This window comes from Scyliorhinus torazame, chromosome 2, assembly GCF_047496885.1.
Source record: "Scyliorhinus torazame isolate Kashiwa2021f chromosome 2, sScyTor2.1, whole genome shotgun sequence".
Lineage (NCBI taxonomy): Eukaryota > Metazoa > Chordata > Chondrichthyes > Carcharhiniformes > Scyliorhinidae > Scyliorhinus > Scyliorhinus torazame.
This window is the reverse complement of record NC_092708.1, coordinates 151,304,940-151,332,428: the sequence shown is the minus strand read 5'-3', so window position 1 is coordinate 151,332,428 and position 27,489 is coordinate 151,304,940. Positions and strand designations below refer to the sequence as shown.

Here is a 27,489-nt window from a genome sequence, read left to right as displayed (position 1 = left end):
CAGTCCCCAACAGAATACTATTGCTTCCATTGGCTGGAAATATGGACCGCAAACGTACAATTGCTCTTGATCTCTGGCTTTTTTCTGGCCAATTTCACCCAGAACGTCACTTTCAGCTCTGTCTTTAGCTTCAGTGATCAGTGCCTGTTCCAATAACCGTTCCTTTTTATTACTTAACTTCAAACTTGCTGGAAACTAGCTTCTTGAAATAACTTTAGCTTCTCAGGAGCTTGCTTTCATGCACATCATTCCATTGTATGGCTTTCCAGCTTCCAGCAGAGTGAGAACTGTTCGTTCACTGCCTTCCCAACTCCAACTGCCTGGATCAAACTCAAAAAGCAGCAGCATTTTCCCCAATCTCTTATTGCAAATTGTAAACTCTCAGCACAATAGAAACATAGTTTGCACTGAAACCAACTCCCCCATACATGCAAAACCTTTGTTTAACATGAATCAAACTAAAGTTGCACCCTTTCCTACATCGAACACAGAATTAAACCCACTTAAATATATATCTTATTTCTAATATTCAACATACAAAATGGAGATCACTTAAACCTACCTCTGTTTCCCGACACCACACACACATTCAGCCACTTGCACCTGCCCACCTCTACCCGCCCACCTCACCCCACCCACACACACACAATAGGAATATAGAATGTCAGAGAGATCTGGTGCAGATCCACAGATCTTCGAAAGTGGCAACACAAGTGGACAAGGTAGTCAAGAAAGCATAGGGAATGCTTGCCTTCATTGGACGGGGCATCGAGTATAAAAACTGGCAAGTCATGTTACAGTTGTATAGAACATTGGTAAGGCCGCACTTGGAATATTGCGCACAATTCTGGTCGCCATACTACCAGAAGGATGTGGAGGCTTTGGAGAGTGTGCAGAGGTTTACCAGGATGTTGCCTGATCTGGAGGGTGTCAGCTATGCGGAGAGGCTGAATAGATTCAGACTGTTTTCATTTGAACAACGGAGGTTGAGGGGTGACCTGATAGAGGTCTACAAGATTATGATGTGGAGATGCCGGCGTTGGACTGGGGTGAGCACAGTACGAAGTCTTACAACACCAGGTTAAAGTCCAACAGGTTTGTTTCGATGTCACTAGCTTTCGGAGCGCTGCTCCTTCCTCAGGTGAATGAAGAGGTCTGATCCAGAAACACATATATAGACAAATTCAAAGATGCCAAACAATGCTAGGAATGCGAGCATTAGCAGGTGATTAAATCTTTACAGATCCAGAGATGGGGTAACCCCAGGTTAAAGAGGTGTGAATTATATCAAGCCAGGACAGTTGGTAGGATTTCGCAGGCCAGATGGTGGGGGATGAATGTAATGTGACATGAATCCCAGGTCCCGGTTGAGGCCGCACTCATGTGTGCGGAACTTGGCTATAAGTTTCTGCTCGGCGATTCTGTGTTGTCGCGGGTCCTGAAGGCCGCCTTGGAGAACGCTTACCCGGAGATCAGAGGCTGAATGCCCTTGACTGCTGAAGTGTTCCCCGACTGGAAGGGAACATTCCTGCCTGGTGATTGTTGCGCGATGTCCGTTCATTCGTTGTCGCAGCGTCTGTATGGTCTCGCCAATGTACCACGCTTCGGGACATCCTTTCCTGCAGCGTATGAGGTAGACAACGTTGGCCGAGTCGCACGAGTATGTACCGCATACCTGGTGGGTGGTGTTCTAACGTGTAATAGTGGTATCCATGTCGATGATCTGGCACGTCTTGCAGAGATTGCCATGACAGAGTTGTGTGGTGTCGTGGTCACTGTTCTGAAGACTGGGTAGTTTGCTGCAAACAATGGTTCGTTTGAGGTTGCGCGGTTGTTTGAAGGCAAGTAGTGGGGGTGTGGGGATGACCTTGGCAAGATGTTCATCGTCATCAATGACGTGTTGAAGGCTGTGAAGAAGATGACGTAGTTTCTCCGCTCCGGGGAAGTACTGGACGACGAAGGGTATTCTGTCGGTTGTGTCCCATGTTTGTCTTCTGAGGAGGTCGGTCCGGTTTTTCGCTGTGGCGCGTTGGAACTGTCGATCGATGAGTCGAGTGCCATATCCTGTTCGTACGAGGGCATCTTTCAACGTCTGTAGATGTCTGTTACGCTCCTCGTCTGAGCAGATCCTGTGTATACGGAGCGCTTGTCCATAGGGGATGGCTTCTTTAATGTGCTTAGGGTGGAAGCTGGAGAAGTGGAGCATCATGAGGTTATCCGTGGGTTTGCGGTAAAGCGAAGTGCTGAGGTGACCGTCCTTGATGGAGACGAGTGTGTCCAAGATTGCAACTGATTTTGGAGAGTAGTCCATGGTGAGTCTGATGGTTGGATGGAACTTATTAATGTCATCGTGTAGTCGTTTCAGTGATTCTTCGCCGTGGGTCCAAAAGAAAAAAATGTCATCGATGTATCTGGTGTATCACGTCGGTTGAAGGTCCTGTGCGGTGAGTAGGAGGAGGAGCTCCTGCTCAGACGAGGAGGAGCGTAACAGACATCTACAGACGTTGAAAGATGCCCTCGTACGAACGGGATATGGCACTCGACTCATCGATCGACAGTTCCAACGCGCCACAGCGAAAAACCGGACCGACCTCCTCAGAAGACAAACATGGGACACAACCGACAGAATACCCTTCGTCGTCCAGTATTTCCCCGGAGCGGAGAAACTACGTCATCTTCTTCACAGCCTTCAACACGTCATTGATGACGATGAACATCTTGCCAAGGTCATCCCCACACCCCCACTACTTGCCTTCAAACAACCGCGCAACCTCAAACGAACCATTGTTTGCAGCAAACTACCCAGTCTTCAGAACAGTGACCACGACACCACACAACCCTGTCATGGCAATCTCTGCAAGACGTGCCAGATCATCGACATGGATACCACTATTACACGTGAGAACACCACCCACCAGGTACGCGGTACATACTCGTGCGACTCTGCCAACGTTGTCTACCTCATACGCTGCAGGAAAGGATGTCCCGAAGCGTGGTACATTGGCGAGACCATGCAGACGCTGCGACAACGAATGAACGGACATCGCGCAACAATCACCAGGCAGAAATGTTCCCTTCCAGTCGGGGAACACTTCAGCAGTCAAGGGCATTCAGCCTCTGATCTCCGGGTAAGCGTTCTCCAAGGCGGCCTTCAGGACCCGCGACAACGCAGAATCGCCGAGCAGAAACTTATAGCCAAGTTCCGCACACATGAGTGCGGCCTCAACCGGGACCTGGGATTCATGTCACATTACATTCATCCCCCACCATCTGGCCTGCGAAATCCTACCAACTGTCCTGGCTTGATACAATTCACTCCTCTTTAACCTGGGGTTACCCCATCTCTGGATCTGTAAAGATTTAATCACCTGCTAATGCTCGCATTCCTAGCATTGTTTGGCATCTTTGAATTTGTCTACAAGATTATGAGGGGAGAGAGTGGATGGGCAGACACTCTTTCCCAGGGTGGAGGGGTCAGTCACTAGTGCGCATAGGTTTAAGGTCCGTGCGGCAATGTTTAGAGGAGATATGTGAGGCAGGTTTTTTTCACACGAGGGTGGTGAGTGCCTGGAACGCGTTGCCAAGGGTGGATGTGGAAGCGGATACGTTGACGGCGTTCAAAAGGCATTTTAAAAAAAAACATTTAGAGTACCCAATTCATTTTTTCCAATTAAGGGGCAATTTTAGCGTGGCCAATCCATCTACCGGGTTGTGGGGGTGAAACCCATGCAAACACAGGGAGAATGTTCAAACTCCACACGGACAGTGACCCAGAGCCGCGATCAAACCTGGGACCTCGGCGCCGTGAGACAACCGGGCTAACCCACTGCGCCACCTTGCTGCCCTGTTCAAAAGGCATCTTGACAAATACATGGAAAGGATGGGTATTGAGGGATCCAGCACTAGGAAATGCTGAGGGTTTTGGCCAAGGGTGGCATTATGACCAGTGCAGACTTGGAGGGCCGAAGGGTCTGTTCCTGTGCTGTTTTGTTCTTTGTAATAACACTCGTTCCCACCCCCACACACAATTGCACTTGGCTTACTTCCACAGTTGCTCTTGCCCAAACTCATCCCCACCCACATATTCACCACGGCACCATCTCTTCCCCAGGCTCGCCAAGACCTCTCCTTCCTAGCACCCAACTCAATACTGGCCTCCCGGGATAGACCAGACTCTACCTTGGCCTCCCTGTCCTGACATGACCTTGGCTGCCTGGGCAGGCCCGACTCGAACTTGCGCTCGCTGGGTTTCAGGTCAGATCTTCCATTGAAACTCAGCTCCTTGACAGGGATTTTGAAAACTGGTGTCGGGGGCTGCACAGAGGGGTTTTGCCAGCCAAATCTGCCCCTGGGCAGTACTTTGGACATGCTTGGGTTAGCCTAACATCAGTCACAGAAAAAATGTTACAGTCTATCATAAAGGATGCAACAAATGGACACTTTGAAAATATCAACGGAATTAGGCAACGTCAACATGGATTTATGAAAGGAAAATCGTGTTTGACAAATCTACTGGAGTTTTTTGAGGACATGACTAGTAGAATAGATGAGGGTGAACCAGTGGTTGTGGTGTATTGGATTTTCAGAAAGCTTTCGATAAAGTCTCACATAAGTGGTTGGTGTGCAAAAATAATATGCATGGGATTGGAGGTAATATATTGGCATGGATTGAGAATTGGTTAGCAGACAGGAAAAAATGTAGGAATAAATGCATCTTTTTCAACGTGGCAGGCAGTGCCTAGGGGTACTCCTGCAAAAATAATTGCTTGTGGCCCCAGCTATTCACTGTATACGGCAATGAATTGGATGTGGGACCAAAAGTAATATTTCCAAGTTTGCTGAAGACATGAAGCTTGGTGGGAATGTGAGTGATGAACAGGATGTTAAGACAAGTTGATTGGACAAGTTGAGTGAGTGGGCAAACATGTGGCAAATGCAGTATAATGTGGGTAAATGTGAAGTTCTCCACTTTGGAGAAACAGAATGACCGTATTATTTAAATGGTGATAAATTGGGAAATGTCAATGTACAAAGGGACCTGGGTGCTCTAGTATACTAGTCACTGAAAGCAAGCATGCAGGTACAGCAAGCATTATGAAGGTAAATAGTATGTTGGCCTTCATTGCAAGGGGACTTGAGTACAGGAACAAGGATGTCTTACTGCAGCTTATGTGGCCTTGCTGAGATCACACCTGGAGTATTGTGTGCAGTTTTGATCTCCTGTTCTAAGAAAGGATATACTTGCCATAACAGAGTGCAGCGAAGGTTAACCAGACTGATTCCTGGGATGGCAGGATTGTCATATGAGGAGAGATTTGGTTGACTGGGCCTGTATTGACTGAAATTGAGAAGAATGAGAGGGATCTAATTGAAACATTTAAAATTCTGACAGGGCTAGACAGGCTGGATGCAGTGATGTTTGCCCTGGCTGGGGGTGTCTAGAACAAGAGGCCACAATCTCAGAATACAGGGCCAAGATGAGAAATTTCTTCTCTCGGAGGCCGGTGAACCTGTGGAATTCTCTACCACAGATGGCCGTGGAGGCCAAGTCACTGAGTATATATACTTTTTAAAATTAGATTTGTCATTGAAAAAAATAATTAACATAACATTAAAAAAAAGAAATTCATTATCAATGAAAAACAGGTATAGTACAAATGAAGAACCATTGCAAATATAGGAACAAACAAGATAGGATGCATTTGGAACAATACACTTAAGAAACTAGTGCCTCCAGTTTTAGTATGAGATCAATTCAAAAATAAATTAGATAGGGAAAAGAGGATAGAGGAGAAAAGAGGACACGACAGTATAAGTACGAAAGGATAGCAACTCGGGCCTTTATGTATTGTGAGATCAAGATATGGCTCACAGAAAACCCAACAGGAGCAAGTCAGATAAGGTGGAGCTTACAAATTTAAGATAGGGGTCCCATACTTCATGGAATACATCGGTCTTGGAACAGAATTCCATAGGAGTATATTCCATTCCTATTTTATGCCTGTTTTGAATTGGGGGATACATGTTGCTGATCCTGAAGCATAGGATATTCTTACGAACTGCGAATCAAGATATTGTACAGTTTCTTTTCAGTAGAGTCAGTTCAGTGATTCTCCCATCTGGAACATCCAGAATTAGGAACATAGGATAAAGTTCTAAGGCTCTGGCAAAGATCTTCTCCAGCTCTCTGACTACACCAGACCAGGATTCAATCGTACCACAAGCCCAAACAGTGTGTATATAATCACCTTCGACTATCAGGCACTTTAGGCACATAGGCAATAAAGCAGTATCAAATCTGTGTTTAAGACTAAGCGAGATAAGTAAATGGGGCGGTATCTTAACTGAATCTCCTTCATTCTGTTACAAACAGAAATATTACTGGCATAATCCCATATACTGCCCCAAGTCATCTCATCAATATTGGCTGCTAGGTCATTTTCTGAAAACTACAGAGTACCCAATGTACTAATGCAGGATCACTAACGCAAGATGATAAAGAAAATATTTTTTTAAAAAGTGTCTCAGGATGTCAAATTGTTGGCATAGCTGCTGAAAGGATGACGAGGAAGCATCATTGAACCTGTCTCCCAGCCTACAAATGCCTCCATCCCGCCATGTGTCGAATCCATGGTTTATAAGACCCAGCGGGAAGTTTGGGCTGCCCTGGATGGGAGAAAGAGCAGAAGTCAGTTTAGATCTCCCTTCTAGTTGGTGGACCAATCTCCACGCACAAGAGTATTAATAATAATAAGATGATCACATGTAGCAGAACGAGCCTTAAAAGTCTCCATAAAATAACGACCTGCAGAGGGTAAACTGACTGGTGTACTTCCATTTGGCTCCAAATTGAAGCACATCGATCCTTCTAGTTGGTGGACCAATCTCCACGCACAAGAGTATTAATAATAATAAGATGATCACATGTAGCAGAACGAGCCTTAAAAGTCTCCATAAAATAACGACCTGCAGAGGGTAAACTGACTGGTGTACTTCCATTTGGCTCCAAATTGAAGCACATCGATCCTTCTAGTTGGTGGACCAATCTCCACGCACAAGAGTATTAATAATAATAAGATGATCACGTAGCAGAACGAGCCTTAAAAGTCTCCATAAAATAACGACCTGCAGAGGGTAAACTGACTGGTGTGCTTCAATTTGGAGCCAAATGGAAGTACATCGATACATAGAAGATAGGAGCAGGAGGAGGCCTTTTGGCCCTTCCAGCCTGCTCCGCCATTCATCACGATCATAGCTGATAATCCAACTCAATAGCCTAATCCTGCTTCCTAACCCAATCCTTTATGAACCTAAGGTGAGAGGCCAGCTAGTATTGTCTAATATTTACCCAAACCCCACTAGCTCGCGAGAGCTGGAGCTGGGAAACTTTAGGCAAGGCTTCTTCTTATTCAAAATGGACAAACTGATCATTATCTCCTTTAAAACTCTAGCTGATAACAAAATTGGCAACATCTGCAGGGGCTACAGCAATCTAAGCCAGAGGTTCCCAACTGGTAGGCCCCATAAGTGTGCAGCCAAAATAAGATTCAAAATGATGAAACATTAATGTAAATAAATTATATCTAATCTCCTTGATTGACATCTCCACGTCCCGATGAACCTTGTGCCTCCCACGCATGTGCCGGCCGGGAATGGGCCGCATGTGCCCGGTTCAGATTGTTTCATGTTGGTATGTCCGAACCGGATTTATTGACATTGGTCATGCACATGGGCCTAACGGATGTTTTAAAAAAATAAATTTAGAGTACGCAATTCTTTTTTTCCAATTAAGGGGCAATTTAGCATGCCAATCCACCTACCCTGCACATATTTGGGTTGTGGGGGTGAGACCCACACAGACACGGGGAGAATGTGCAAACTCCACACGGACAGTGGCCCGGGGCTGGGATCGAACCCGGGTCCTCGGCACCATGAGGCAGCAGTGCTAGCCACAGTGTGCCCTGGGCCTAACCGATGACTTTAAAAAAAAAAAAATCTGAACTGTGCATGTGTTGTCCTTTCCTGACTGGCGCATACACGGTATAGATTACCAACATATAACATTCCGAAGTGCACATGGCTGGCGCATGCACAGGAGATCTTTGGGAATTGGAAGATAGTGACCGTGGAACTGGAAAGGAAAATTTAATTTGTTTACTTTTATTAACATTTAATCATTTTGAATCTTACTTTGCAACACACTTGTGGGGAGTTGAAGATAGAATCATAGAATCATAGAAGTTTACAGCATGGAAACAGGCCCTTCGGCCCAACCAGTCCATGCCGCCCAGTTTTTACCATTAAGCTAGTCCCAGTTGCCCGCACTTGGCCCATAACCCTCTATACCCATCTTACCCATGTAACTATCTAAATGCTTTTTAAAAGACACAATTGTACCCGCCCCTACTACTACCTCTGGCAGCCTGTGCAAAAAGCAAAAACACAAAAAATGCATAGAAATCTGGGAGAAGCAAGGGAGATGGGGAGAGGTTTTAAATAAAAACGAGAGAAGGTGAGAAGTTTTTAAAAACAAAATTCACAGTAACGGAAGGGGAGAGAAGTCACAAACAGAAGTCCGAAACAGGAACCAATGTGTTAATAATGACTATGGATGATTCCTGATTCCTTTTTGTCATTTATTTATGTGAACATGCGGGCTAATGTTTGGGGTTTGGTGGGAGGATGGGATCGTTGTTATTGATATGCGGATTGACATATTTGTTACTGATTATTGTTTTATTGTTGGGTGTAAATTTGGGAGACTGTGAAAAAGGATGAGAATAAAAATATTTTTTAAAAAAGAAACCGGCTCCAGTATTGTATTTGACATGGAAATGGTAATAAGGCTTTCATTTTAACATTCTTATTCCAATGAAAATTGTATTAAATGGTGGCTTGATATGTTTTCTGAGGTTTTATTGCGAGAGGGCAGTTAGGGAAAATAGGATGTGTGGCTCAGTTTTTTTTTATATAGTACTAAGGGGTGTCATGGCTTAAATTAAAATTGGGAACCACTGATCTAGACATTTATTTATTTTTTAAACTGTTTTTATTAAAGCATTTGTACAAACAGTAAATACAAACTAAAACAAGAGCAAGAACAGGAACATCATCATAAATAAATAACTAGCTAACCAACACCCTGTCATTCCCCTCCTCCCATCCTCCCTTCCCCAATTTAACCCCTTTATTCCCCCTCCCCCTTGCTGACATCACAATAATCCTTGAAGGAGTTGATGAACGGCTTCAATCTCCGGGCAAACCCATCAACTGATTCTTTTCTCCAACCTAAGGAACTGCGTCGGGTCGCTCACCACAGCACCTGCTTCCTCACAAAGTCCCGAACCTGTAAGTTTCTAAACTCGTCCTGCTGAGCAGCTCACGGTTCTCTAAACTGGCAAAGCTGCCCCACCCCCACAAACAGGTCCCCAAACCGCTCAATCCCTGCCTGTAGCCACCACCGAAACCTTGCGTCCAACTCCCCCCGGTGCAAACCCGTGGTTGTCGCAAATTGGTGCCCACACCGAGACACCTTCCAACCTCAGATGCTGCCGCCACTGTCCCCACACCTGCAGGGCCGCCACCATCACCACCAGGCTCGTGGAGTACTTTGTCGGCGAGAACGGCAGAGGTGCCGTCAATAATGCCTCTAAACTCATACCTTGCAAAATGCTGACCCCTCCCCACTACCCATTTCCTCACCATAGCAATGTCTGCTGCCCAATAATATTTCATTATATTTGGCAAGGACAGCCCATCCCCAGCTCCAACAGCACCTTCTTAACCCACGGGGTTTTCCCCACCCACACAAACCCCGAGATCAAAGTGTTGACCTTCTTAAAGAATGATTTTAGGACGAAGATCAGGAGGTTCTGAAAGACCAATAAGAGCCTCGGCAGTACCGTGATTTTAGCTGTCTGCCCCCACTCTGCCACCGACAATGGCAACACATCCCACCTCTTAAAATCCCCCTTTATTTGTTCCACCAACTGAGCCAGGTTCAACTTGTGCAGCTCCCATCCCCAGGCCACCTGGATGCTCAAATATCTAACGCTTGCCCCCACCACCTTGAACGGCAGCTCTCCAAAACTCCTCTCTCTGGCCTCAATCGGGAATACTTCACTCTTCCCCATGTTTAACTTGTATCTGGAAAACCGGCCAAACCTCTCCAGAATACTTATGGCAGCGCGGTAACATAGTGGTTAGCACTATGGCTTCGCAGCGCCAGGGTCCCAGGTTTGATTCCCTGTTTGGGTCACTGTCTGTGCGGAGTCTGCACGTTCTCCCTATGTCTACGTGGGTTTTCTCCGGGTACTCCAGTTTCCTCCCACAAGTCCCGAAAGATGTGCGATTAGGTAATTTGGACAGTCTGAATTCTCCCTCCGTGTACCCGAACAGGCACCGGAATGTGGCGACTAGGAGCATTTCACAGTAACTTCATTGCAGTGTGAATGTAAGCCTACTTGTAACAATAAAGATTATTATTATGATTCCTTCAATACCTCCCAGTGGGTCAGAAATATACAGCAGCAGGGCGTCCGCATATAGCTAGACCCTGTCCTCAGCACCCCCCGCACAATCCCCCTCCAACTCCTCAATGCTCTAAGCGCTATTGCCAGTGACTGTTGCCACGGCAAAGAGCAAATGGGAGATTGGGCACCCCTGCCTTGTTCCACGATGTAGTCTGAAGTACCTCGAGCTCACCGATTCGTCCGCACGCTCGCTACCGCCGCCCTAAACAACAATCGGACCCAGTCCACAAGCCCGTGCTTGAACCCAAACCGTTCTAACACTTCCCACAGATACTCCCACTCTACCCGATCAAAAGCCTTCTCTGCATCCATTGGCACTGCCAACTCTTAAGTCCTGTCCCTCCAGGGGCATAGTTATCAAATTTAGTAATTAACATTCGCCGACAATTGCCTTCCTTAAAATACACCGTCTGGTCTCCCCCTATCACCTCCGGCACACAGTCCTCGACATGCGAGGCCAGGACCATTGCCAGCAACTTAACGTCCACATTTAATAACGATATCAGGCAGTAGGATCCACACAGCTCTTGATCTTTATCCTTCCTCAGTATTAGGGATATGGACAGCTGCAATTTAATATGGGGGAGAATTCCCCCTTTTCATTCGCCTCTTTATATGCTTTCACCAGCAGAGGCCCCGGGTCCCCCCAAACAAATAAACAGGAACCACTGTGCTGCCCCTTCCTCCAAACTTCTTAAAAAATGTACAGGGAACCCATCCGGGCCAGGGGCCTGCCCTGCCTGCATCGCCCCCATGCCGTCCATTGCCTCCACCAGTTCAATGGGGGCCCCCAGCCCCTCCACCAGTTCCTCCTTCACCTTGGGGAACCCCAACCCATCCAGGAACCGTTGCATTCTAACCCCCCCCCCCCCCCCCCCAAGCCGCCGCCGGATTCGTAAAGCCTTCAGTAGGACTCCTCAAATACCCCATTCACCCCAACCAAGTCCAGTACCACTCTTCCCCTCCCATTCTTCACCCTTCCGGTCTCCATCACTGCTTCCTGAGTTGGTGGGCCAGCATCCTACTCTCCTTCTCCCCGTACTCCTACATCGTGCGTCTGGCCTTTCGCTGCCTTCACTGTGGTCACCAGCCCGAACTCCCATCTGAAGCTTCTGCCCTTCCTCAACTCAGAGGCCCCGGAGACAGGGGCCTCCGAGTACCTCCTGTCCACCTGCAAAATCTCACCCACCAGCCATGTCTCTGCTTGCTCCTCCTTCTCCCTATGCGCCCAGATCGAGATGAACTCCCCCCAACCACCGCCTTGAGCACCTCCCACAGCATGGCAGCCGGGACCTCGCCTGTATCGTTCAGTTCCACATACCCGCGGAAGGCAGCCCTCACCTGCTCACACACCTCCTCACCTGCTCACACACCTCCTCACCCGCTAACAACCCTACATCCAGCCTCCACTGCTGAAACACTTGTCCTACCCACCCTTTCATTAACCTTGTCTAGTCCTCGATTTTCAGGTGTGTTTCTTGCAAAAAGGCCACGTCTGCCTTCAAGCTCCTCAAGTGCGCGAACATGCGTGACTGTTTGATTGGTCCATTCCGCCCTCTCACATTTCATGTGACCAAACTGGTCAGGGGATACCCTGGCGATCAACCATATGCTTTCTTGGGCCAGCTCCCGGCCCGTGTCACATGACCCTCCAGGTCCACCCTCAGATGCCCATCGGCACCACTCCTTTTCTTGCTGTGCCACAGCAACCACACCTTTTCCAGCAGCCCCCATCCTCTTGCTCCCCTCCCCTGAACAAAACAACAACCCCATCCCCCGATACTACACTAACCATGTGGCCACTCCCGACTGCGCTCCTGTTAACTAGCCCACCAAGCCACCCTAGCAGCCTCCGCCCAAGGCTCCTAAGCCTCCTACTCATTTCCCGCCCCCCCACCCCCCCCCCAACCACTGATTCCCCTCCATCCACTCGCATACCTCCAGAACGCAAACAACAATAAAAGGAAAAAAAAAAGGTGGACTCGCCCTCAACGCTCCCCAAACATCCCACTATTAAACCCAACAAAACATCTCCAAGGAGAGAAGTTCTCCAACAACCATCAACTGAAAAGACAGAAAAAGCAAACATCTCCTCACACCTGCTCCAAAGTTCAGTGTCCTCCTCCTACCAGTGCATTGTCTCTTAAAAATTCCATCGCCGGCGCTTCCGGTTGCGGCTATGCGGAGCTAAGTCGCACATTTGACGGCTCCCGCAAAAACGGACTTTTGGGCACTTTTCAGGGCCCCCAACGGCACTTTTTCGACGTTTCCCGGTGTGGGAAGGAGTCTACAACAGCTCCCCGTCAGTATATAGCTTCTATAAGCAGCGGGGCGACTAAAAAGGTGGTGGTGGACCCAAAGAAGGTGTGAGGGAAGAAGAACAAAATGGTGGTGGGTGGAGACCAGGCAGCGTGGATGCAGTGGGCGGAGGAGCAGCAGGAGGGTATCCAGCACTCCTTCAGAGAGATTAAAGCGGACCTGCTAGAGCCGATGAAGGCTTCTATTGATAAGCTGCTGGAGACTCAGACGGCCCAGGGGGTGGCGATCCGCGAGGCTCGACAAAAGATCTCCGGCAACGAGGACGAGATCTTAGGCCTGGCGGTAAAGATGGAGGCGCACGAGGCGCTCCACAAGAAATGGCAGGAGCGGTTCGAGGAGATGGAGAATCGGTCGAGGCGGAAGAATCTGCAGATTCTGGGCCTCCCGGAGGGGCTGGAGGGGCTGGACATGGGGGCCTATGTGGTCACCATGTTAAACTCGCTGATGGGAGCGGGGTCCTTCCAGGGGCCCCTGGAGCTGGAAGGGGCCCATAGAGTGCTGGCGAGGAGGCCCAAGGCTAACGAGCCTCCGCGGACAGTGCTGGTGAGGTTCCATGGGTTCATCGATCGGGAGTGTGTGCTCAGGTGGGCCAAGAAGGAGAGGAGCAGCAAGTGGGAGAACGCGGAGGTCCGAATATACCAGGACTGGAGTGCGGAGGTGGCAAAGAGGAGGGCCGGGTACAATCGAGCGAAGGCGGTGCTGCACAGGAAGGGGGTGAAGTTTGGCATGTTGCAGCCGGCGCGACTGTGGGTCACCTACAAGGACCGGCACCGTTATTTTGAGTCTCCGGAGTAGGCGTGGGCCTTTGTTCAGGCCGAGAAATTGGGCACAGATTGAGGATCGGGATGGGCGATTGGGGACTGCGGTTGATATGTTATTTTATTATTTTTTTTTTGAGGTGGGGGGGGCTTTGCTTTGCTCCTGTTTCTTTTTCTCTGTGTTTTTCTCTTTCTGGTCGGTGAGGGTGGTTAGGGCGGGTTGGGCACTGTTTTGGTTGGGTTGGTCGGGGGGCTCTTGGAGGGGGGTAGGTAAACGGAACAGAGGTGGTGGACGGCGGTGAGATGGGGCCCTGCGGGGGAGGGGGAGGCCCGAGTTGGGGGTGAGGGGACTGGGCCTGTAAAAGGAGCTGCGTCAGAGGTGGCGGGGCCGGGTAGGTGGAAAGCGCGGGCTTTTTCCCGCGCTGAAGACTGGAGGGGGTGGGGCCGGGGCCGGGAAGCTAGGGTTGTTTCCTGCGCTTGGAATGGAAGGGGGAGGGGGAGAACCTATGGATGGGGACGGGAGAGGAGGGTGTGTCACACAATGGGAGGAGTCGAAGGAGAGGCGGGAGTGGCCGGGGTCAGCAGGAGTCAGCTGACTAGCGGAAGTGCAATGGGGGGAGTAAATCAGCTAGGATGGGTCCTAGCCTGGGGGGCGGGGGGGGAGGGAGAGGGAATCAAATTGCTGCAGCTATGGTCAAGGGGGAGCTGGAGCGAGTTGGGGGGGGGTCGAGACGGGGGTATGCCGCTGTGGGGAACGGGCCGGGTGTGGGGTGCAGGCGCGTGGCTGGCCGAGGAGGGGCCATGGCTAGTCGGTGGGGGAGGGGGGCGGGTAGCCCCCTGATCCGGCTGATAACCTGGAATGTAAGGGGACTGAACATAAGAACATAAGAACATAAGAACTAGGAGCAGGAGTAGGCCATCTGGCCCCTCGAGCATGCTCCGCCATTCAATGAGATCATGGCTGATCTTTTGTGGACTCAGCTCCACTTTCCGGCCCGAACACCATAACCCTTAATCCCTTTATTCTTCAAAAAACTATCTATCTTTATCTTAAAAACATTTAATGAAGGAGCCTCTACTGCTTCACTGGGCAAGGAATTCCATAGATTCACAACCGTTTGGGTGAAGAAGTTCCTCCTAAACTCAGTCCTAAATCTACTTCCCCTTATTTTGAGGCTATGCCCCCTAGTTCTGCTTTCACCCGCCAGTGGAAACAACCTGCCCGCATCGATCCTATCGATTCCCTTCATAATTTTATATGTTTCTATAAGATCCCCCCTCATCCTTCTAAATTCCAACGAGTACAGTCCCAGTCTACTCAACCTCTCCTCATAATCCAACCCCTTCAGCTCTGGGATTAACCTAGTGAATCTCCTCTGCACACCCTCCAGTGCCAGTACGTCCTTTCTCGAGTAAGGAGACCAAAACTGAACACAATACTCCAGGTGTGGCCTCACTAACACCTTATACAATTGCAGCATAACCTCCCTAGTCTTAAACTCCATCCCTCTAGCAATGAAGGACAAAATTCCATTTGCCTTCTTAATCACCTGAAAACCAACTTTCTGCGACTCATGCACGAGCACACCCAGGTCTCTCTGCACAGCAGCATGTTTTAATATTTTATCATTTAAATAATAATCCCTTTTGCCGTTATTCTTACCAAAATGGATAACCTCACATTTGCCAAGATTGTATTCCATCTGCCAGACCCTAGCCCCTTCACTTAGCCTGTCCAAATCCCTCTGCAGACTTCCAGTATCCTCTGCACTTTTTGCTTTACCACTTATCTTAGTGTCGTCTGCAAACTTGGACACATTGCCCTTGGTCCCCAACTCCAAATCATCTATGTAAATTGTGAACAGTTGTGGGCCCAACACTGATCCCTGAGGGACACCACTAGCTACTGATTGCCAACCAGAGAAACACCCATTAATCCCCACTCTTTGCTTTCTATTAATTAACCAATCCTCTATCCATGCTCCTACTTTCCCCTTAATGCCATGCATCTTTATCTTATGCAACAACCTTTTGTGTGGCACCTTGTCAAAGGCTTTCTGGAAATCCAGATATACCACATCCATTGGCTCCCCGTTATCTACCGCACTGTTAATGTCCTCAGAAAATTCCAGTAAATTAGTTAGGCACGACCTGCCCTTTATGAACTCATGCTGCGTCTGTCCAATGGGACAATATCCATCCAGATGCCTCGCTATTTCTTCCTTGATGATAGATTCCAGCATCTTCCCTACTACCGAAGTTAAGCTCACTGGCCTATAATTACCCGCTTTCTGCCTACCTACTTTTTTAAACAGTGGTGTCACGTTTGCTAATTTCCAATCCGCCGGGACCACCCCAGAGTCTAGTGAATTTTGGTAAATTATCACTAGTGCATTTGCAATTTCCCTAGCCATCTCTTTTAGCACTCTGGGATGCATTCCATCAGGGCCAGGAGACTTGTCTACCTTTAGCCCCATTAGCTTGCCCATCACTACCTCCTTGGTGATATTAATCCTCTCAAGGTCCTCACCTGTCATAGCCTCATTTCCATCAGTCACTGGCATGTTATTTGTGTCTTCCACTGTGAAGACCGACCCAAAAAACCTGTTCAGTTCCTCAGCCATTTCCTCATCTCCCATTATTAAATCTCCCTTCTCATCCTCTAAAGGACCAATATTTACCTTAGCCACTCTTTTTTGTTTTATGTATTTGTAGAAACTTTTACTATCTGTTTTTATATTCTGAGCAAGTTTACTCTCATAATCTATTTTACTCTTCTTTATAGCTTTTTTAGTAGCTTTCTGTTGCCCCCTAAAGATTTCCCAGTCCTCTAGTCTCCCACTGATCTTTGCTACTTTGTATGTTTTTTCCTTCAATTTGATACTCTCCCTTATTTCCTTAGATATCCACGGTCGATTTTCCCTCTTTTTACCGTCCTTCCTTTTTGTTGGTATAAACCTTTGCTGGGCACTGTGAAAAATCACTTGGAAGGTTCTCCACTGTTCCTCAACTGTTTCACCATAAAGTCTTTGCTCCCAGTCTACCTTAGCTAGTTCTTCTCTCATCCCATTGTAATCTCCTTTGTTTAAGCACAAAACACTAGTGCTTGATTTTACCTTCTCACCCTCCATCTGTATTTTAAATTCCACCATATTGTGATCGCTCCTTCCGAGAGGATCCCTAACTATGAGATCCTGAATCAATCCTGTCTCATTACACAGGACCAGATCTAGGACCGCTTGTTCCCTCGTAGGTTCCATTACATACTGTTCGAGGAAACTATCACGGATACATTCTATAAACTCCTCCTCAAGGCTGCCTTGACCGACCTGGTTAAACCAATCAACATGTAGATTAAAATCCCCCATGATAACTGCTGTACCATTTCTACATGCATCTGTTATTTCTTTGTTTATAGCCTGCCCCACCATAATGTTACTATTTGGTGGCCTATAGATTACTCCAGTCAGTGACTTTTTCGCCTTACTATTCCTGATTTCCACCCAAATGGATTCAACCTTATCCTCCATAGCACCGATGTCATCCCTTACTGTTGCCTGGATGTCATCCTTAAATAACAGAGCTACACCACCTCCCTTACCATCCACTCTGTCCTTCCGAAAAGTTTGATACCCTCGTATATTTAACTCCCAGTCGTGACCATCCTTTAACCATGTTTCAGTAATGGCCACTAAATCATAGTCATTCACGATGATTTGCGCCATCAACTCATTTACCTTATTCCGAATACTACGAGCATTCAGATAAAGTACACTTATGTTGGCTCTTTTACCTCTGTTCTGAATCTTAACACCTCGATCAGTAACTTCTCCTAAGTTATATTTCCTCTTAACCTTTCTCCTAATTTTCCTTGTCGTCAAACCCACATCTTCCTGTAACAACCTGCCGCATCGCTTACCATTAATGTTTTCACTTCCCGTTTTATTTCTTTTAGTATTCCTGGTCCTATTCACTGAGCTCCCCTCAGTCACTGTACCTTGTACTGTCACCCTTTTTGATTTTTGACTATGGCTTCTCTGCCTTCCACTTTCCCCCTTACTGCCTTTTATTTCTGTCCCTGTTTTACTACCTTCCAACTTCCTGCATCGGTTCCCATCCCCCTGCCACATGAGTTTAAACTCTCCCCAACAGCTCTAGCAAACACCCCCCCCTAGGACATCGGTTCCAGTCCTGCCCAGGTGCAGACCGTCCGGTTTGTACTGGTCCCACCTCCCCCAGAATCGGTTCCAATGTCCCAGGAATTTGAATCCCTCCCTCTTGCACCATCTCTCGAGCCACGTATTCATCCTCTCTATCCTGACATTCCTACTCTGACTAGCTCGTGGCACTGGCAGCAATCCTGAGATTACTACCTTTTGAGGTCCTACTTTTTAGTAGGGCCAGTTAAGCGGGCCCGCGTGTTCGCGCACCTGAAGGTGCTCAAGGCGGATGTGGTTATGCTCCAGGAGACACACCTGAAGGTGGCAGACCAGGTAAGATTGAGGAAAGGGTGGGTAGGTCAGGTGTTTCACTCGGCTAGATGCCAAAAATTGAGGGGTGGCGATCTTTGTGGGAAAGAAGGTGTCATTCGAGGCGTTGAGCATTGTGGCAGATAATGGTGGTAGGTACATAATGGTAAGTGGAAAGTTGCAGGGAGAGAGGGTGGTACTGGTCAATGTGTATGCCCCGAATTGGGACGATGCGGGTTTTATGCGGCGTATGTTGGTTCGGATCCCAGACTTGGAAGTGGGGGGCCTGATAATGGGGGGAGACTTTAACACGGTGCTGGATCCAGCACTGGATCGCTCGAAGTCTAGGACGGGTAGGAAGCCGGCGGCAGCTAGAGTGCTGAGGGGGTTTATGGACCAGGTGGGAGGGGTGGACCCTTGGAGATTTGCAAGGCCGGGGGCTAGGGAATTTTCATTCTTCTCACATGTCCATAAGGCCTATTCCCGAATCGACTTTTTCATTTTGAGTAGGGCGCTGATAGCGAGAATAGAAAGTATTCGGCAATAGCCATTTCGGACCACGCCCCGCATTGGGTGGACTTGGAGATGGGGGAGGAGAGGGACCAGCGCCCGCTGTGGCGCTTGGAGATGGGGCTGTTGGCAGACGAGGAGGTGAGCGAGCGGGTCCGAGGGAGTATAGAGAGGTACTTGGAGACCAACGGCAACGGGGAGGTCAGAGTGGGGATGGTATGGGAGGCGCTGAAGGCGGTGGTGAGGGGAGAGATGATCTCCATTAGGGCCCACAAGGAGTGGGGGGAGAGGGAGAGGCTGGTGGGGGAGATGGTGAAGGTAGACAGGAGGTATGCGGAGGTGCCCGAGGAAGGATTGTTGAGGAAGAGGCGCAGCCTCCAGGCCGAATTCGACCTGGTGACCACCAGGAAGGCAGAGGTGCAGTGGAGGAAGGCCCAGGGGGCGATTTAAGAGTATGGGGAAAAGGCAAGCCGGATGCTGGCGCATCAGCTTCGGAAGCGGGACGCAGCTAGGGAGATCGGGGGAATTAAGGACAGGGGAGGTAGTGTGGTGCGGAGTGGGGTTGGCATCAATGGGGTCTTCAGGGACTTTTACGAGGAATTGTACCGATCTGAGCCCCCACGGGAGGAGGGAGGGATGGGCCGCTTTGGGGGTCCAGGTGGCCAGGAGCTGGGGGGCCCTGCATAGGCTTAATTTTACAAGGCTGGTGGAGCAAATGGAGGAGGAGTTCAAGAGGTGGGACGCATTGCCGCTGTCCTTGGCGGGTAGGGTGCAGTCAATCAAAATGACAGTGCTCCCAAGGTTTTTGTTCCTGTTCCAGTGCCTCCCCGTGTTTATCCCGAAAGCTTTTTTCAGGCGGGTTAACAGGAGTATAATGGGGTTTGTGTGGGCGCGAGGGACTCCGAGGTTGAGAAGGGTGTTCCTAGAGCGGAGTTGAGATGGGGGACTGGTGCTGCCCAACCTCTGTGGGTACTACTGGGCCGCCAATGCGACGATGGTGCACAAGTGGGTGATGGAGGGGGAGGGGGCTGCATGGAGACGGCGTCTTGTGTGGGTATGAGGCTGGGGGCGCTGACAACGGCGCCGCTGCCGCTCCCTCCAAGGAGGTATACCACGAGCCCGGTGGTGGCGGCTGCCCTCAAAACTTGGGGGCAGTGGAGGCAGCATAGGGGGGAAGTTGGGGCCTCGGTGTGGACCCCAATAAGGCGGAACCACCGGTTCGCTCCAGGGAGAACAGGTGGAGGGTTTTTGGGGTTGCACAGGGCAGGGATACGAAAGTTGGGGGACCTGTTTGTGGACGGGAAGTTCGCGAGCCTGGGTGAGCTGGAGGAGAAGTATGGGCTCCCCCAGAGAAACACCTTCAGGTACTTACAGGTAAGGGCGTTTGCCAGACGGCAGGCGGCTACTGCCATACACAGTACAGGACAGGGTGCTCTCGGGCGGGGGGGGGGGGGGGGAGAGTGGGGAAGATCTCGGAAACTTACCAGGTGATGCAGGAGGAGGAGGAGGCCTCGGTGGTGGAGGTGAAAGGTAAGTGGGAGGAGGAGTTGGGAGAGGAGATTGAGGAAGGGACGTGGGCAGATGCCCTAGGGAGGGTGATCTCTTCCTCATCGTGCGCGAGGCTCAGCCTCATACAGTTTAAGGTGCTGCACAGGGCACACGTGACCGGGACAAGGATGATCCATTTTTTGGGGGGTGAGGACAGGTGTGTTAGGTGCTCAGGGAGCCCAGCAAATCACACACACATGTTCTGGGCATGCCCAGCGCTGGAGGAATTTTGGAAGGGCGTAGCGAGGACGGTGTTGAGGGTGGTAGGATCCAGGGTCAAACCGGGCTGGGGGCTCGCAATATTTGGGGTGGCAGAAGAGCCGGGAGTGCAGGAGGCGAAAGAGGCCGGTACTCTGGCCTTTGCGTCCCTGGTCGCCCGGCGAAGGATTCTTCTTCAGTGGAAGGATGCGAGGCCCCCAAGCGTGGAATCCTGGATCAGCGATATGGCGGGGTTCATTAAATCAGAGAGGGTGAAATTCGCCTTGAGAGGGTCGTACAATGGTTCTTTCGGTGGTGGCAACCGTTCTTAGACTTCCTGGCAGAACGGTAGACATTGGTCAATGGCAGCAGCAGCTCGGGGGGGTGGGGTGGGGAGGGTGTTACTTTATAATTATTTTTGTTATTGTTATTTACACTGAAGGGTCTGAGGGGGTGTATGTACTTGTGTCAAGTCTGGGTGTTAATGTTAATTTATTATTTATGTACAGGGGGGAGGGGGTATGGAGGGTTGCTTTTCTAGACTGTTTTGTACTTAACCCAGTTGGGTTCTTTTTTTCATTTTGTTATTGATATTTTATGAAAACCTTAATAAATTTTTTTTTTTTTTTTTTTTAATTAAAAAATTCCATCGCCTCCTCTGGTGTCCCGCAATAATGTTCTTGGCTGTTAAAAATCACCCAAAGGAAGGCCGGGTACAGCATCACGAACTTCACCCCCTTTTTAAAGAGGACAGCCTTCAGCTGATTAAACCCGGCTCTCCTCTTCGTCAGGTCCGTGCCCAGGTCCTGGTACACCCGAAGCTCTATACCTTCCCAGGTGCATCTCCTTGTCTGTCTCGCCCATCTCAATATCTTCTTATCCGGGAATCGGTGCAGACGCACCACCATATCCCTCGGCGGCTCGATAGCCTCTGGCTTCCTCATCGCCCTGTGTGCTCTGTCGACTTCCATGGGCCGGTCAAAGGCCCAATTCCCCCATGAGCTTCTCCAGCATCTTGGCTACACACGAGCCAGCGTCCGCTCCACCGATGCCTTCAGGCTCCCCCACAATTCTTAGATTTTGTCTCCAGGAAATATTCTCCAGATCCTCCACCTTCTCCTTTAACCGCATTATTCCTATTTCGGCTGTGAGCTGTTCCTCGTGCTCCCCCACCGTCTCCTCCATTTTCCAAATAGCCTGGCCCTGGGACCCCAGTCTCTGTCCCACACGGTCAATTCCTGCTTTTAATGGTTCCACCATCTTGGCTAAGTCTTCCTGGACTTTCCTCCTCTGCCGGCTGAATTTCTCATTTAAGAAGCCAGTTGCTCTGTCAACCACTGGTCAGGCAGCACTGGTCCTTTCCCCTCTGCCACCTTGACCTGTTGCGCACAAAGATTCTCTTGCTCCAACTGCTCCCTTCTCAATCCACGTAGTTGGTGGATCCATCCACGAGCCTCACCAGTGGAGTTTACCTTTCTTCAGTTACCCCTGCACCTTTTTTCACCGAAACATCCATCCAACAAGTGGGGCAAAGGTCCGAAAAAGCCACCTCAAGCGGGTGCTGCCAAATTGGCGACAGCTCTCTCCATGGCTGCCACCGTAAGTCATCCAGGCGACATATTTACTTCAATCAAAGCAAACTTGCCCAGCCAATAAGCCGGCAGAAATGACCAACGAGCCAAATCTCACTAAATGGAAGTAATCAACTGAGGGAAATTGGCCCCATATAACTGCCCAAAAAAGGAAAAGGAATACAGCTGAAGGTGGTGTATAAGGCACACCTCATACTAGGGCACACCTCACAAAGACACTTATAACCATAATAGAGAGCACCTAAAGAGAAAGTTAGCAAGGGTGGGGGAGGTTTTCCCCTCCGCTCTCCCACTGGCATAGCTTCTTATTTTGTGAAATTGATCTTGTAGCCGGAGAATTCTATCTGTCTCGTTAATAATAGCAGGAACCGAGACATTGAGCTTCGATATATCACAGTGGTTAGCACTGCTGCCGTACAGCGCCAGGGACCCAGGTTCAATTTGGTCTTGGGTCACTCTCTGTGTGGAGTTTGTATGTTCTCCCTGAGTTTGCGTGGGTTTCCTCCGGGTGCTACGGTTTCTGAAATGATTGTGTTGCCGCGATTTTTGTTTATTTAACAGTGCCTGCCGATCTTCCTGCCAAAAGCATTTTTTAAGGTGGTTGAAAATATGATTAGTTCGTTTATATGGGGGAAGGTGGTTTGGATTAGGAACAGAGAGGACGACAGTCAGGCGGGGTTGAGTCTCCCGAATCTACTGTATTACTACTGGGCAGCGAATGCGGAGAAGGTGGAGTTTGGCTCGAGTGGGGATTCCCAGTGGGTCAGAATGGAGGAGACTCTGTGCAGGGGGTCGGGGCTGAGAGCGTTGGCAACTGCACCACTCCCGATGGCCCCGGGGAAATACTCTGGCAGTCCGGTGGTAATAGCGACATTGAAAATCTGGAGGTAGTTGCGCCAGCATTTTAGGCTGGGGGCAGGGTCAAGCTAAATGCTGATTCAGGGGAATCATAGATTTGAGCCAGGGAAGTGGGATGGGAGTTTTCGGAGATGGGAGTCAGGGTACCAAAGGATTTATTTCTGGGGGCCGGTTTGCAGGACTGGAGGAGCTGGGGGCAAAATATGGGATGTGGTAGGGGGAGATATTTTCGGTATATGCAGGTCTGAGATTTTGCTAGGAAGGAGATGCAGAGCTTTTCCGGTGGCGCTGGCCTCCACACTGTTGGGAGGAAGTTCTGACTATAGGGGGAGTGGAGAGGGTGGTGGTGTTGGCGATTTATGGTGTGAATCTGGGAGAAGAGAAGGTAGCGCTGGAGGGCATTAAGACAAAGTGGGAGGAAGAGTTGGGGGAGAGCATGGAGGACGGGCTGTGGTATGAGGTGCTCCGGAGGGTGAATGTTTCAATTTTGTGCGCGAGGTTGGGGCTGATACAGCAGAAGGTGGTGTATAGGGCACACCTCACACTAGGGCACACCCACAAAGACAAGGATGAACTGACTGTTCGAGTGGGTAGAGGATGTGTGTGAGCGTTGTGGGGGAGGCCCCGCAAATCACGTTCATATGCTTTGGTCCTGTCCAAAACCGGAGGGGTATTGGAGGAAAGTCTTCAGGGTAATCTCGAAGGTGGTACATGTGAGACTTGAGCAGGGTCCTCTGGAGGCCATATTAGAGATATTGGATTGGCCGGGGTTGGAAGCAGGTGCAGAGACAGACGTCTTAGCCTTCGCCTCGTTGATCGCCCAAAGGCGGGTCCTGTTGGGGTGGAGGTCAGCTTCTCCACCTTGTGCCCTGTCGTGGCGGGGGGATCTGCTGGCGTTCTTAACACTCGAGAAAGTGAAGTTTGAGTTGAGGGGAAGGATGGAAGGGTTCCACAATTCATGGGCTTTGTTTATTGTGCACTTTCAAGAATTGGATGACATCGAATGTCGGGGAGGGAATGGGGAGGGGGGGTTTGGACTGTGTATGTTGTGGGTAACTATGTTCCTGATTCTTTTTCTTTGATGTTTGTATTTAAAATGTTGAGTTTTGTTTGGGGGTTGATGTGAGGAAGGGATTGTTGGACAGGGGTTTGACATTGTATTTGTTGCCATTGATTGTTTGTTGGTGGGTGTAACTTTGGATGAAAATGTGAAAAAGGAGGAGAATAAAAATATTTAAAAAAAGAAGTGGAATTATCTGAGTAAAAAAAACCCCAAACTCCTCCTTTAAAATATGTGGTAAAGGAGACGTCAACCCCCCATGACCGAGACTGGGGAGGCAAGCTGTAAAGTAAAAATTCAAGGAAAATGAAAGCATGGTCACAATACTACCAATAGAACAAGAGGGAACTAGATATAGGATAGTCCTAGGCACAGACAAATTGTCAATTCTAGTGTGACGCTCAGAAAAAAGCAAAACGTCTATCCTTAGGATGCAGAGTTCTCGACACATCCAAGTATCCCACTTCCTCATATGCCGAGGCCAGTTCTCTAGCCTGTAGGGCATTTCTAGTGACCAGAAGCTGGTCCATCAAGGGGTTCAGGTGACAATTAAAGTCATCTCCCACAAAAGAATTAGCCCAGACCAACCCTGCAAAGACCAGAAAAGCCTTAATGACAAAAAGAGAGTAAATCGGTGGGCCATACACATTCATTATTGATACACTTACTCTGTGTATTACTCCTCTAGCAATCACCATTATCCTTAACAGTTCTTCACCTTCAAGGGGACATACTTGTTGACCAAGATTGCTACGCCCTTGCTGCTTGCTGAAAAACGAGCAAAAAATACCTACCCCTGCCCATTCCTGCCTCAAAATTAGTGGTCCTTGTCATCCAAGTGAGTTTCCTGGAACAAGGCTATGTCCACTTTCTCCTTTTTAAGAAAATAAACAGTCTTTTTCCTTTTTGTTAGGATGATTAATTCCCCACACATTCCATGAGCAAAGTTTGAAATTATTTACTGCCATTGCATAGACCACCGGAAGAAAAGTAGGATAGGATTCTCGTGCCACATTCAGCCGTGCAACATACCATCCTTCCCCCAATTCAATTTACACCAGAATATCCCTACCATGCTTCAATCACGAATAAAAGACCGGTCTTTACCAATGCAGGATAGTCAACAACGTAGAGACCCCATTATAACAAAAATGCAAATGAATCACGATTATAGTAGTTCTAAAGAGACATTTCTCAGCAAAAATGAGGACTGGTATGACTAAACCGACTACCATACTGTTATTACCATCTGATACAACCTCACCGACAAGGGAATGGGTATCAAATGTCGCCCACCCATGAAGACCTGTACCCACAACCCACCTCTTGGCAGTGGTGCCACTTGGCTCTGCCATGATTAGGATGTGGCTAATAAGAGCTCTTATTATATAATTAGCATATGGCACAACTACTATGAATAACTAAATAAGAGTGCCCAATGCACTCGATAAGAAGAAGACATGTTACAGTGCTTAAATATTAACACCACCCATTAAGCAGGGTATATAACAATAAAATCAGACCAACAACACAATAATAGGGAGGAAGTCCGGGTTAAAACTTTTAAATTTTACGAGCTGCAAATTATTAGTCCAATTCCTTGCCCTTCGTGGATTGACAAAGGCCAAGGCAGCAATCGGATTATTGAAAGACGGGTATCACTTTCAGGGTCACGGGACAATGCATAACATGCTCCACTCCAGCTGCCTTGAGTTGATGTCGAACTTCATTGAAGCCTTGATGCTTCAGCTGCATCGCTGCCGGAAGTCCTAGAAAAAGAAGATCCTCGCTCCCTCGTATAGAGCCAGGCCCTTCCACGCCTCGCCGTCTCCAGGACCTTTTGCCGATCTTTTAAATTGTGGAAGCGAATGATTATAGGCTTAGGCCGTTGATTGTCCCTTGGCCTCAAAAACAGGATACGGTGCACCTTTTCCAATTTGAAATGTCCAGCTTAAGAAAACATAGCGGCCATTTCTCATATAAATTATTAAGAGCCTTACCTTCCACTCCCTCCGGCAGACCGGCAATGTGGATATTCTTCCTCTGACCTCGGTTCTCCAAATCTTGCAGGATCAAAGTTGGTTTTCCAAGGATTGAATACGAAGAAGTAATATTTTCTATGTTCAGGATTCTTTCCTCCGATTCATCAAGCCTTTTATTAGTATTCTGCAATTTGGCCTCATGAACACTTAGATTTTGTGTCAACAAGCCGAGTCCCTAATTTATTACTCGGATAATGTTGGCAGTTATCATTTTCAGCACCTCCGAGAGTGTCTCAGAGAGCACTGGGTCGATGGACCAAGTCACCATATTGAAAAGGTGGCTCCACCCCTGCTGAATCTCGACTGCGCCCTTTTATTGCCAATTTCTTTAGATTTTTTGACATTTTCTCACCAATACTTCTCCAAAAGTCTTCGAGGGACATACTCACCTAATCCAAGCGTTTACATTTGATAGTATGTGCCGGGCAAAGAGCAGCCTCAAAGGACTAAATGGCCTACTCTTGTTCTTTTAGGCTTGAAGGACCAAATAGCCTATTGATGCTGCTATTCTCTATGTTTCTATGATACCTACCTTGGAGGTGTGCCAGATAGTGAGGATCAATGAACTGCAATCGAACATGACATGAATAAGCAACAGAATGGGCAGACAAATGACAGATGGAATTTAATATAGAGAAATATGAGGTAATGCATTTTGGAAGAAGAGATGGGGAGAGGCAAGATGGACTTAATGACAAAGTTCCAAAGAATGTGCGGAGGGACCTCTGCAGGGGTGGTGGTACGGGGGAGGGGGAGTGGCGGAGGCGGGGTCTTTTTGTCCATCGTGCTTTAAATGTGGCAGGACATATGGAGAGGGAAGGTAGCAAAGCATTTGCGATTATGGGACACATAAATAGAGGTAGGTATTGTATGAGTTTCTTTTATTCTTTCATGGGATATGGGCATCGCTAGCTAAGCCAGGAGATGTGTACATCTGCTCACCACATTTCATGAAAGATGTGAGGATCCTTGGGTGGGGGTAGAGAAGAATTATCAGCATGTTTCCGGAGATGAGGCATTTTAGTTGTAAGGGTAGTTTGGGGAAGCTGGGGGTAGAGAAGAATTATCAGCATGTTTCCGGAGATGAGGCATTTTAGTTGTAAGGGTAGTTTGGTGAAGCGGGGGGTAGAGGAGAATTATCAGTATGTTTCCGGAGATGAGGCATTTTAGTTGTAAGGGTAGTTTGGTGAAGCGGGGGGTAGAGGAGAATTATCAGTATGTTTCCGGAGATGAGGCATTTTAGTTGTAAGGGTAGTTTGGGGAAGCTGGGATTGCTCTCCTTGGAGCAAAGGATGTTTTTGTTAAATTTAGAGTACCCAATTTTTCCAATTAAGGGGAAATTTAGTGTGGCCAGTCCACCTAACCTCATATCTTTGGGTTCTGGGGGTGACCCACTCAGACAGTGGGAGAATGTGCAAACTCAGCACAGTGACCTGGGGCCGGAATCAAATCTGGGTCCTTGGCGTCGTAGGCAGCGGTGCTAACCACTGTACCACCCTGGAGCAAAGGAAGTTGAGTGTAGGACTGACAGAGGTGTACAAGATTATTACAAGTTTAGATAAGGTAGACAACATCTGTTCTTATTAAGTGATGTTTTGGAAAA

General features: G+C 48.5%; 1 protein-coding gene across 1 annotated transcript in view; it reads left to right on the top strand.

Annotated features, from left to right (window-relative positions):
* Positions 1-27,489, top strand: part of LOC140392761 (nuclear envelope integral membrane protein 1a-like) — a 130,745-nt gene that overhangs the window by 9,094 nt on the left and 94,162 nt on the right. The gene's annotated exons all lie outside the window — the stretch shown is intronic.